The 10,871-nt window shown below is 34.6% G+C and overlaps 1 non-coding gene across 1 annotated transcript; it reads right to left on the minus strand.

Annotated features, from left to right (window-relative positions):
- Positions 1-1,114: 1,114 nt before the first annotated feature.
- LOC117721149 (U6 spliceosomal RNA) lies at positions 1,115-1,223 on the minus strand. The gene has a single exon (XR_004608411.1). It is a non-coding gene; the product is annotated as a U6 spliceosomal RNA (small nuclear RNA).
- Between the last annotated feature and the right edge of the window lie 9,648 nt (positions 1,224-10,871).

Below are 10,871 nucleotides of genomic sequence, written 5' to 3' on the forward strand. Positions count from 1 at the left end.
ACAATCACTCTAGAAATCAATCTAGATGTTCCTCAGAAAATTAGAAATAGTTATGTCTGAAGATCAAACTATACCACTTCTGGACATATATCCAAAAGATGTTCCACTATACTACAAGGACACATACTCCACCATGTTCATAGCAGCCTTTTTCATAAAAGCCAGAAACTGGAAACAATCCAGATGTCCCTCAACCAAGGAATGCTATAGAAAATGTCGTTCATTTACACTGTGTAATACTATTTAGCTATTAAAAATGAGGACATCATAAATTTTGTAGACAAATAGATCAAATTAGAAAATATCATCCTGAGTATGGTAACCAAAAATGGACTTGCATGGTATGTACTCATAAGTGGATATTAGCCAAAAAGTATAAAATACTCACAATATACCCCACAGATCTAAAAAGTTTATCAAGTAGAAAAGACTGAATGAAGGTGCTTCAATCCTACTTAGAAGAGGGAACAAAATAATCATGGGACACAAAGGAAGGATGCGATCTGGGTGGGAGTCAGGAGAGGGACAGGAAAAAAGCAACAAGATCAGGTATGGGGGCAGTCAGGAGAGAAGCCCAGAGGGCCAGGGAGAATGAATAGAAATATGCAGCCACTGAGGGGAATGGGGAAGGGAGAAAGGGGAACCTCTAGAAAGTCCTAAAGACCTGGAATGTATGAGGCTCCCAGGACTCAGTGGGGTGACCCTAGCCAAAATGCCCAACAGTGGGTAGATGGAACCTAAAGAGGCCACCTCTATTAGGTAGACAGGGCCTCCAGTGGTGGGATAGGGTCACCAAACCACCTTCAAAATTCTTTCTTTCTGTTATTTAAACTTTGTTCACACTAGAATTACAGGGATTACCCATCAGGCTCAGGTATGTGATTATATTGCATGATATTCTTCTAGAATTTCACTTGTTATTAGCTCTGTGGCATACTAGCATCCAACGATATGGGCCCATGTGACTCTTCTAACCATGTTAGGTAAATTAATGATTACCTCAAAGTGTGGAAAATATTTTAGAGAAAAAATACATCCAGAGAAATGCTGCCACTAGTCTTACCACTTTTTTTATACTTGAATTTGAACAGAATGGCTTTTACATGCCTATTATTTAGCCAAGAGTCACATATAAACAATGAAATATCATACTTGCTCAGGGGTCATGCTAATCTTCTATGTATCATTCCAATTTTAGTATATGTGCTTTGTCCTGGGAATACTTTTATTCCTACCCATCGTGTTAAACTTGTCTTTCACAACACCAACATGTTGGTAGCCAAAGTACATGACTTGAACCTAAAAATGGACCCCCAGACAGAGTTATTAAATTAACAGGCTGGCAAGCCAAGGATGGGTAAGATTCTGCACAAAGCCTTACCAACCTAAGACATAAGTGCATTGCCTTTGATAATGCATATTCCATGATGGGTAAGGAAGGCATTCTTGTCAGCATAACCTAAGACAGGCTCAGTCTTGTTTATGAAATAAAAAAAGGAAGAGGCAGAGAGCTTTTGGGGCTCCTTGGCAAGAATCTGACATGGGCCAAGGACAAGGAAATGGGCTGCTTGTCAGGAATATGATTTTTGGCTAAGGACACTGAAGTAGGCTTCAGGCAGGAATCAGACATTAGGTTAGAACAAAGAAGTAATTTCAGGCAAGAATCTAAATCTTAGACTAGAACAAGGAAGTAGGCTTCAGACATGAAAATAAGTTTGGACTAGGACAGGGAAGTTGGCTCAGATATTTTAGTCATCCTGATATGCCTCTAGAAACAGTGATCACAGGAGTGTTCACAGAATTTTGTTTATTGCCTTACTTGTTTTTTGACAATTTGTGTGTATTGCCATGCTTGTTTCTTGACTATTTGCATCTATTGTATTGCTAGTTCCTCAACCTAGAACTGACCTTAATACTTGCATATAATTAAAATGGTATAAACGCAAACTGAGGAGCCAGGTCAGGATAGGGGGATTCTAGCGAAGGGAAAATGGAAAGGGGAAGGCATCTAAAATGTAAATAAATAAAATATTCAATAAAAAGAAAAAAAAGTATTGAAATATCACTAAGAGGTAACTTCCTATTGTACAGAACAATTAAGAGTGTTACAGGCTATAATGAAATCTAAGTTCAGTCCTCAGAATTCATTTTTTGTGGCATGAAGTTATTAGAAAGTATTTTCTTCTTTTATAATTTTCTCATTAGTGAAAAATCTAAGTCTTGTAGCTGAAGATATGTCTCAGCAGCTAAGAGAATATACTGCTTTTCTGGTAATCCAATGTTCAGTTCCGAGCATCCACTTGAACAGTTGATAGAACTGCCTGTATTTCAAGCTACTGGGAATTAGAGATGCTCCACCAGCCCTCATAGAAAAAGTCACCTCCTAGTTTACAAAAAAAAAAAGAATCAATGGTTATTACAGTGAGCATCTTAGAGTTCTATAGCCTTCACTTTCTCATTCAAAAGAGAAAAGTTTGGAGAAGTAAAACTGCACTGTTAATGTCTATCAAGGAAACAGTGAACTTACTACAAATGTGTGTGTGTTTGTGTGTGTGTGTGTGTCTGTGGTTGTGTGTTTCTGTCTTCATGTGTTTGTGTGATTTTGTTTGTCATGTAAAGGTGAGTGTATTTTTGTGTGTATGTGTATGTTGGTGTGTGTTGGTCTGTGTGTTTGTGTGTCAGTGTATTTGTGTCTATATATGTATGTCTATGTGAGTCTGTGTGTTTGTGTATCTTTATTTCTCTGTGTGTCTCTTTCTTTGAATGTTTGTATGTCTGTGTGCATTCACGTCTGTTTGTGTCTGTGTATGTGTGCCTGTATTTGTGTGTATGTCTCTGTGATATATGTCTGACAGTATACATGTGTGGGTTGGTATGTATGTGAGTTTGCATGTGTTGGTGTGTCTGTGTGTTTGTGTGTGTTTTGTGGGTCATTGTATGTTTGTGTGTGTTGGGATATATTTGTGTGTGTGTTTGTGTGTCTGATTCTAAATATGTTTGAATGTCTGTGCATTTGTGCATTTGTGTGTCTCTGTGTGTGTGCTTGTATATCTGTGTGTATGGTATGTCTGTATTTGTGTCTGTGTCTGTGTGTATGTCATTTTGTGTGGTTATGTCTATGTGTATGCTGTTATATTTGTGTGTATCTCTCTGTGTCTATGTGTGTTTGCATGTATGTGTGTATGTGTCTATGCTTGTGTGTTTTTTCTGTGTTTGTTTCTGTGTTTGTGTGATTGTCTCACCATGTGTATATTTTTGTGTTTGTGTATACATTAGTGTGCCTGGGTATATGAATGTGTGTTTAGGTCTGTCTTTATGTATGTCTATGTGTATGTCTCTGTGTGTTTTTGTGTTTGTATATACATTTGTCTACCTGGGTATAAGAATGTGTGTTTATGCCTTAATGTATGTATGTCTTTGTGCTTCTCTGTGTCTGTGTGTGCTCACATCTCTGTGGTTGTGTGTGTTTCTATGTGTGTATGTGTATATGTGTGTGCCTCTCTGTGTGTGTTTGGGTGTGAGTTTGTACCTGTGTGTTTGTTATGTCTGTGTGTTTGTGCCTGTGTGTGTATTTGTGTGTTTGCTTTTCTGTCTATATGTCGTGTGTGTGTGTGTGTGTGTATGTGTGTGTGTATGTCTGTATGTGTATCTCAATAACAAAGTATGATGAATATGATGAACACACTTCTGTTTCCTTGGCTGAAGGCAAAAATATTTTTTCACTGTTCCTCCTTTCTGTTTTCTTTATTCATGTGTTACTAGTTGTTTTGCTTGTGTTTTTAGAAAGCTTACACAGTAAGCTTTATTAAAAAGCTCCCAAACTTAAATTTGATTCATGTAATCCCATGAAGTGATCATTTTCTGTTAACTGGGTGAAATATTATTTTAAAGTCAATCTAAACTATTAAGCTGATTGAAAAACTAATCATATAAGTATTCACAATACAATCATAACTTATTTTTATTAAAAGTAATGATAGCATAATAGAAAACTTTTTATTCTTTAAGCACAATACAGAAACACTTAACATATGTGAAGCTAAGTTGTCACAATTCCTCTCTGTAACAAATAAATCAGGTCTATTTAATCATTATAAATCATTCAATTATAGCATTCTAATCTGAATTTTCAAAATAATTCTTATTTGATAGCTCTAGATAAATATTTATAGATAATACTGACATAAGTGAACATTTCCTAAGTTTAGCAATGGCTATAAACAATTTCAGAATCTTATGAGATGCTAATGATAACTCCACAGAGTCAGCTACTTAAGTGTATATTAGGGTTAAATGAATCCTGCCAAAGTTTCAGCTAGCAATATCATCATAGGTTAAACATTTTGCAAAACCAAAAATTCCAGGCAGTTTCCATAATATTTATCATGTGCTATTTAGTTAGCCCTATAACACACTACAATGCAGTTATTAATTAATATCAGTGTTCCATTATTGTAGCACATAGGAAAATGCATTAGAAGAATCTGCATTTTTGTCTGGATCACATCTAGTAACCCACAGAGCTATAGTTACTATTAGACATTTATTTTATCTGTGAGTTGGATCTGTTGACATTATGTCATAAATATATGCCCTGAGATATTTGTTCATGGAAGTCATAGGGTTTACTTTGGGATATATAAATATGACATAATGTGTTTTACTGTACATTAAGTGGTTCAGATCCCAGATGTGAATATTCTAGGTTTGACAGCTCTACACCCAACATGTAAACTTCTATGGGAGAAGCAACTGACACCCTGAAAGTCATACTCTTGTATATTGACTATTGAAAAAAAATCGAGACAGAACAATAAATCAAATAAGAAGGAAATTGGGAAACTTAAAAAATATTCTTGAAAAAGAAAATAGTCAAATGGCAGCAAAAACTAATGAGGTAAAATGACCTAGTTTGAAAATCCGCAAAGAAAAGATTGATGGATCCTCTTTCTGTTCTTGCCAAAAGCAATAAGGTATTCAGTCAGCAGATTAATAATAAAGGAAAATAAATCAGTAAAGAAAAATAAATCAGTAAATTGATAGAATTGTTTTGTAAGTTTATTCTGAAAGCAATGTCCATATTGCTACACTTTCTGAAGGACTTTTTAGTCTGGTGTGTTATATTGAGAACTTTAGATAGTTTTGACCTGTGCCATTATACATGTACTACCAATTTGTTATATTTTCAAACACTTGGAATTATATGGCATAGGCTAATCCTAGTGGCTAGAATTTTTTCAGAAAAGAATCTGCATGAAGAAATGAAATGAACTTTGACACTTGCATAAGGAAAGATTTCAATGCAAACAAATACATGAGGTTTGAATTCATTGTAAAATGTAAATATATGATTCCAGATTAATATTTCTATCTCTTTACTCGGACTTGTTTTATTTTATATTTTGTGATGCAGTGGGGGATTAAAACAAAAACAGAAATGGTGACAGAATGAGGAGTCAAATACTCCAGCCACTGAGTATACACACACACATGAGTGTACAGGTGAAGGTATACATGAGTATGTGGGTTTTGCTGGCCTTAATTATGAGGCTTCACATATGATCATACATACATACATAGTTTGTGTATTAATATTTTAGATCTAATCTTCAGTGATTTTATTTGAAGTTTTTAAGTACAGAAATATTTTGTTTAATTTAGTAAAGTAAAAATTTACCACCACATTTTAAATACGTGCTTTTTTCCAAATTTAAATTATAAATTACAGCACTTTATTTGTAAATACAGACTCGTGTTCCTTTTATTTTCATCTTTTTTTAGTCACAGAAAATATCACTTATAGTTGTTATAAGTATATTAGCCTTTTCTGATTTCCCTTTTCCAAATAGACATCTCTGATTTACGGTTCCAGAAGTAAGAAGGCAATATATTACTCTCCACTGTGTCAGATAAAGTTAAATTTATTCTTCCAAGATGATGGTAGACTTTATTAAACAGATGTAAAGACCCAGGCATTCTATCACTTAAAATCCCAAATTACACTTCTGGTATCTGTTTATGTAGACCATGGGACAACTATATCACCCAATAAATAGTTCAATGACATAAAATATAAATGTTAAAATGTAAAAATATTTTGAAACCATTAAAGATTAAACTAACAATATATCTAAGAGTCATGAATCATTTCTTAAAGAGACCCAACATTCTTCTTTGAATATTTATTCTTTTTAATAGGTCACTTCAATTTTTTAATCAATATTATACAAAGTGTTATTAAACTGTAAGTACTGTATCAATCTGTATGATACTTGATAAAGGTTTTCTATAAATGTTGACTAGGAAAATATATTCCAATATTAATGGCAACAAATTAGTGACTACAGTAAGCACATCTGGCTCATTCACTTCATCATTTTAATTCCAAAGTGTCACTGAAGAAAGAATTTCATCCAATTATCGAATCTAAACCCGGCAGGGCTAAGGGAGGTGTTGCATTGACAAAGGTTGGCTTAGGACCATTTTGTGCTTCATTATCCTCCAACCAGGCTGTCACAGTTCCTCACCTCTAGAATTCACATTCTAGTGAGTAGCGTTTAAGTACATTAATTGGTTACACTGTAATTTCTGGCTAGACTCATATGAACAAAGAACTGTTACTGATGGCTCATTCACAGAGTTATTCCCTTTTGTGTAGTTGGCTTAGAGATTCCCTCCAGATTTCTCTATCATCACCTACACAGCTCTCCCACTGGCTATAAAATACTGCAGCAGCTTGTAGGTAATTGATCAGACAAGTGAACTGTAAAATATTCATTTTCTACTTCAACAGCCAGATAAATCTCTGGGGTAGAGGATGAAAATATTGCTTATGCACATCAGGGTCAGTAGAGTAATAGCAAGGTTGCTGATAAGCAGGGGTCCACTACAGAGCTAATACTTAATTCGGTGCTGTGCTCCAGACAGAGCAATCGGCCTCCGTTTGCCTGAAGCTACAAGTCTCATTATGTACTGAACCCGAGGCATCAACACCAGTGCCCCAGTCCTGTTGCTCAAAGGATGGAGCTTCCTCTTTTAATTAATCAGGTTCATCTCAGCATTACAAGCCAAATAGCCAATTAACACTTAGCTACTGTAACCAACATGCTAAACACTAAATTGCTAATGAAATGAGAATGAAGGAAGGTAACCGTGCAAAGGATGCTGGGAATGGAGGTTGACTGAATTTTTAATAGCACCTATGTTCTTTTTTTATGCCTCTTCTTTGGTTTCTCTAAAAACTTTTCATTTGAATGACAAGCTGTTTTAATTGGAAGTTGTCAGACCTAGACTACATTCAGAATAGATAATCCACCACAAAAGTAATAAATTATTTAAGTTTTTTTGACTAGTTGCAATAGTAAAATAATAATAACAATAATAATAATAATGCTAAAAGGCATTTGTCCTGCTTTTTTCCCAGATTCCACTCACAATGAGCTTATCAAGATGTCTCAATAAGTGAAATATAAATCTGAACCCAAGAAGTTTTAGAAGCATAACTTTTGTAAGAAACTCGTGCAGATTCTCAAAAACAGGATCCATAGTTCCTAAGATGTATAGTTCTGTATTACTTCAACTTGTACTCTTGGGTTCCTCCTCCTCTCTCCCTTTATCTGTAGCAAATGTTTGCATTCCTTTCCTTTTGATGCCCGAGGAAGTAAGGAAAAGGGGGAAAAGAGTTCTCATTTCTCACTGCTGTTCCCTGTGCTCTACTGATTGTCCGAATCTGTTTGACTTACCCTGATAAAATATTAATATGTAGAAATAGGAAGTAAGAATAAAATTTTCTTCATGCCTTGAATGCTTTTATTTGGAACAGATTATTATACAGGTGGGCTAACCTAGCACAAGGAATATTAGCATTTACACTTCACACAGGAAAGACTGAGAGCGTGACATGAGTAATTCCTTAAGAGATGGCTCCAATTTTCAGCTTTTGTAGCATCGTCATCAAAGAAGAGTAACTTTTAAATGAGAGAACAAGACAAAGTAAAAGGAATTCACATCTTTAGGGAAAGGAGATTGTGGAGAGACATGTCAATGACAGATCAGATTGAGTATATGCAGCTCTGGTGGCATCTTCAAGCCGACAGCATCTATAGCTTTCCTAGGAGTACAGTCTTTGTCCTTGTAGACTGAGAAGCTGGGAAGAGCTTGGTGTTGTTTAGAATTCTGTCTTCAATTTTAGTAAATAAAATAATTGAGTGCCTTCCTATATTTGCTGCTTCTTTACTGTCTTCTGCTCAAAACAACCCTTCTCTCAGGAAGACACAATTGACTTGACACTTCAGGTATTCCATGCCCTGTGTCTCACATGTGGCAACAGGGGGAGCTTCAAAGAGCATCTTTGTGTGTCCTGTCCTCATCATGCATATGCTTTCTGTCACCTCCCATAAACAGATACCAAACTTGAAGAAATACATTCAATACGTTCCAGGGTTTTCTAAAATATACCTGGATTTGAAAGTCTACAGAATGATCTAGTGTCTGCCACCACGACTTATGTTTTTCTCTCACCGTCAAATACAATGAATGACTCTTTATTAAAAGACTGTACTGCTGTGTATGTGACCTGTTGCCTTCCTTTAAACGCTCTTCCTTGGACCTGTAAATAAAAACAATTTTGTAGTAGATGACTGGGTCTATTTAGCTCTTAATAAGTGGTGAAAATGTGTCAGTTTTGATAGGAATCAGTGGTTTGTGCCTCCTTTATTTTCTCTGATTATATTTCAGTTTTGTTTTGATTTTTGTTTTATTGTTTTTTTCTTTAAGCTCTGAGCTACTTTGGTAATCTAGGAGCAACATGAGAATGTCCATTCTGTATCCTTAATATGAATTTAATCTCTGCTAAGAAGCTTAGTGGAAAGTCAAAAAGCAATCAGAAAATATCTAGACTCCCTTTTACTTGACTGCTTCCTTAAACAAAGGATGATTGGAAAGGTGGCTACAGTTAAGAGCATCTTACTGAAAAGTGTATGTGGATGACAGGAGACACATCAGAGTCTGAGAATATTCTAACTTTGAATATTCTCTCTGCTAATGGAGTCCTCTGACATAGTACTGCTATATCTCTGTGCATGCTACATGGCTTCATGTAGGCACAGTAACACAATTGACTCAGTTTTGTTCTCTTTCATGCCATGACACAGTCACACATATTGGAGTAACATACATTCTAACTATTTTGATGATAACACATTATATGCCAGAAAGGGAATATTAAGAGTTAATCAATTATATGTTCAACCCATTTTGTCAGAGAATGATAGAAATTTCCTTATAATATTGCAAAAATAACAATGAAGCAACAACAAATGAGTGAATTGATACATGGATCAGGAAGTTTCTTTATCATCTCAGTCAGAGATCAAAACCCAGTAGCTAAAGAAAACGTTACAAATTACTTTAGTCAATTCTAAAACAAAGGGGTTGTGTACAAATTAGATTGACCTCTAGTTAAATCTGCTGAAATATTATTTATATTTCCTTCTTTAATGTGTCCTTAATTTTGTTGTTGTTTAAATTTAGTGTTGACAATTAAAATTGCTAAACTGATAAAGGCCACGATAAAGCATCAGTATGTGCATCTATATAGGGGCACTGAGATGTTAGCAGTCAAGCCAGATGGAAGCCATACAGGTTCCTTTTTTCCTTCCCTTGCTTTTTCCATTTTTAGTCTATTTTTCAATTCTTTTGTAATGAGCATGGGGATATCTTCTAAAAGTAATTCAGTATTTAATTTTAATTACATTTCTCTATAAGAGTGCTTAACGTATCTAAGATGTGGTCACACTTTAAAGCTTTCTGGAAGAGGCTAATGGTCAGCTTAGAATATGCTTTGTAGTAGGAAATTGTCAATATCATGTTGTCTGCAGCGTCATGGCATCCTGGGGAAGACAAATTAAACACCACAGGATTTTAATACTAACAGAGAGTAGATTAGAAAGAGATACCACAGCAGGGGCACAAATTCAATGGAAAAATAAAGTATATCAAATCATTTCTTAGAGCAGGGCAGTTACTTAGTTGTCAACTCAAGTTGTAAAGTTTCTCTTATAATTTACCTCCTCATTATTTGAAAGAAATTCAAATTTAAAAACTTACAAACAACACTACACCATCCTGCAGTATTTTTTGAGCAGACTTGTAGGATAACCTTGAATCACACAGAATTTAAACATCTTTTGAGATTGATTTCCTTTCTACCTACATAAAATTTTAATGAAACAATTTTAGATAAGGTGTTTTTATTTCTTGTGTGATTTTCATGTTCTGATTAGTACTGCATAGCTTTATTTTTAATATTTGAATATAACACTTGAATTCTAAAAATATAATAATAATAGCAGAATACGTTTTCTTCTTATTGACTTAAAAAGATTAAATATTTATAATACAATGAAAATTCTTTCTTTTATACTTATTGTTTCACATTTATTTTTCTTTAATGGTAAGATGTAGCATAGAATTGGCTTTTACAATTCTTGGATTTTCTGATAGTTTTACAACATCTTTCTGTGTACTTGAGTCACTTGTCTTCTACACTTTGTACTTTACATTATGGTATACGATTGAGAGGAGGAAGACTAACAGGGGAGAAACATGTACATACATGTAAGTACATTTTTAGTAGTAAGAAAATTATGAGAAAGATCATAAGAGAAGAAAATATGTACTTATATACTTAAGTCTGATAAAATATGGGCAGCCAAGAAAAACAGTGATTTGATAAGATAAGACCCCATTGCTTATCCCCGTGTCCTAGTTTCTGTAGAAATAACAGCAAGTACAGAGAAGATGTTTCTGGGAGAAAGATTCTATGACTTATGTAGAGAGTGGTGGAAAACAAGAGACTTTGTTTCTAAAGT

Source organism: Arvicanthis niloticus, chromosome 15, assembly GCF_011762505.2.
Source record: "Arvicanthis niloticus isolate mArvNil1 chromosome 15, mArvNil1.pat.X, whole genome shotgun sequence".
Classification (NCBI taxonomy): Eukaryota; Metazoa; Chordata; class Mammalia; order Rodentia; family Muridae; genus Arvicanthis; species Arvicanthis niloticus.